Source organism: Carcharodon carcharias, chromosome 18, assembly GCF_017639515.1.
Source record: "Carcharodon carcharias isolate sCarCar2 chromosome 18, sCarCar2.pri, whole genome shotgun sequence".
Lineage (NCBI taxonomy): Eukaryota > Metazoa > Chordata > Chondrichthyes > Lamniformes > Lamnidae > Carcharodon > Carcharodon carcharias.
Genome location: NC_054484.1, coordinates 84,104,339 through 84,106,802, shown reverse-complemented (window position 1 = coordinate 84,106,802; position 2,464 = coordinate 84,104,339). Strand labels below are relative to the sequence as shown.

The 2,464-nt window shown below is 48.7% G+C and overlaps 1 non-coding gene across 1 annotated transcript; it reads right to left on the bottom strand.

The window, feature by feature from the left end:
- Positions 1-2,169: 2,169 nt before the first annotated feature.
- On the bottom strand, positions 2,170-2,242 carry trnar-ccu. The gene has a single exon. It is a non-coding gene; the product is annotated as a tRNA-Arg (tRNA).
- Positions 2,243-2,464: the final 222 nt, after the last annotated feature.

Below are 2,464 nucleotides of genomic sequence, written 5' to 3'. Positions count from 1 at the left end.
CAGCCTCTCTATCTATCCTTCTAAACTCATCTGTTATCTTCCTAATTGTCTACTACACTTCTGAGTTTCATAACATTTGTGAGCTTCAAAATTGTGCCCAGTACCTCCAAGCCATTAACCTGTATCAAATCAGCAGTGGGTCCTAACACTGAACCTTAGAAACTCCGCTGTGTATCTCCCTCTGGCCCAAAAAGAAACAGCCATTCACTACAACATTCTGTTTTCTAACCCTTAGCTGATTTCATATTCATGTTGTTACTGCCCCTTGAATATCATGAATCTCAATCTTGTTAACCAAGTTAATATATTTGGCTTTACCAAACTTCTCTTGAAAGCCCCTGTGCACATCATGAAATGCAGTGTCCTCATCCACCATGCCTGTTACCTCATCAAAAGCCTCAATCATGAACACTGAACCTGACAGACGGTTATATTTTGAAACTTAGCTTTAAACCAAAGTACATCAGAGAGTTCCGAATGAATAACTCCACTCGGAGACACGCGCATGTGATCAGGTTGCCATGGGGAGAGAAATTCAAATAGAAACCCCTGGGGGGGGGGGGGGAGTGCGGGTGGAGGCTGCTGTTGTACTACCTCTTCATAGTATCTCACAGAGTATAGGACAACTGCTGTTTGAGAGGCAGAAAGAAAGCTACTACTTTTGTGGAAAGCAGGCGAACTGTTTTTGTGTTAGCAACCAAGCAAGATACTTGTGAGAGTGCTGGTTCTGTTCAAAAGAAAGGGAACAGAATAGATGGGAACTTTGAGGACTTCAGTAATGGGGAATTGTCGAGGTAATCAGATCTGGAAAGCTCAAACAGGGGGTGGAACGATTGTCGAAGAACACTGGAAATTTGGATCTGATGTGGCGGGGAGAAGTGAACCTCTGCAGGGGACCTGGGAGTAACTGTAGGACCATTCTTGTAATGCTACATATCTGCCAGACGCGTAGCATTGTGTGAAAGAATTTAATAAGATGTATTTTGTATTTTGGTTGCGTTCTTCGGTGAATGCGAAACTTAGGCCCATAGCTTTTCATCTTCAGGGGCTGATGCCAGGAGGTACCCCTTGGGCAGGACTGCATGGGGATTGCCCAGGAAGTTCAAACTTTTCATGGGCCATTACTCTGCACTGGCAACCATCCAATACTCTGATTCTCTTAGCAGAATCGTTACCGAGGAAAAGTTAGAAGAATTAAAATGACTTCTAGCTCCTTGGTAACTATAGTACTGACCCACCCCTATGGGAACCCCAAACTATCCCATCGCCCACGATTACATTCCCCACCTCCTAACTGCCCTCCTGAGCCCCCCAAATATCCCCCACCCCCAGCTAACCTCCCAACCCACTGACTACACCCTCACCTGACTACTTTTCTGAGTCCTCGACTACACTTCCAAGCCTTACTGACCACCCGTACCCTCCACTGACCACCTAACACCTCCCTGCACTGACTACCCGACCTCCCACTGACAACTTGACCCACCTGTCCCCTCCTACCACTCCACTGGCCACCCACCACCCCCAAACTGACCACCCAGCTCTCCCAGTCACCACCCGAGAATCCCCATTCACCTCCTGACCCCCACCCCCACTAACCACCAACGCCCCCAACCCATCTTACTCTCCACTGGCCACCCAACTTCCCACTGATGAGCCAACTCCCCAACCCACTGACCCCCTGACCGATCCTACCCCCCACTGACCTCCTGACAGCCTCCAGCCCATCTTACCCCCACACTGACCACCTGACCGCCCCAGTGACCACCTGCATCCCTCCCCCCCCATCATACCCCTCGCCATCTGACCATCCAATCTCATACCCCCATCCTACCCAATTACCTTACACCATCATGAATGGTGCGTGTATTGTAATTGGGTGTTGACATTTCAAATTAACAACTGTGCCTGGGGTGTTGGGTGAGCTGAAGACAGGAATGAAAGGGACAGTATTTGCCTGGAAAGTGCAGGTGACATTACCCCCTGAATGTTGGGTAGCTCACAGCTTAGTAGAAACATTGCACTGGATTGTACCAACGAGAACCAAGTGACAGAGAAGGTTGCTGCACAGGAACGGCCAAGATTGGATAATAATTTGAAAGGAAATCAATCTGCCAGTGTCGATGAAAGCTTCTTTGATGTCTGTTCCTGGGCCAAAAACACCAACTTCACCCCAGATGGGACTTGAACCCACAATCCCTGACTTAGGAGGCCAGTGCCTTATCCATTAGGCCACTGGGGCTGTATAAGTGCACTCCTTTTTTCTCCATTCCTGGTCCATTGTGGTCAGGAGGTGGCCTCCTGACTGATCCCTGCCATTGCTGGACTACAGCAGGCCACTAGGTGGCAGCGAAACATCACTCGGCAACAGCTTATCCCCTCTAATATTTGCCATGAAGACCTATTACATTGTGCTATCACCATGGAAACAGGCCAGCCAGCTAGCCCGACTGTGATAGTGTTT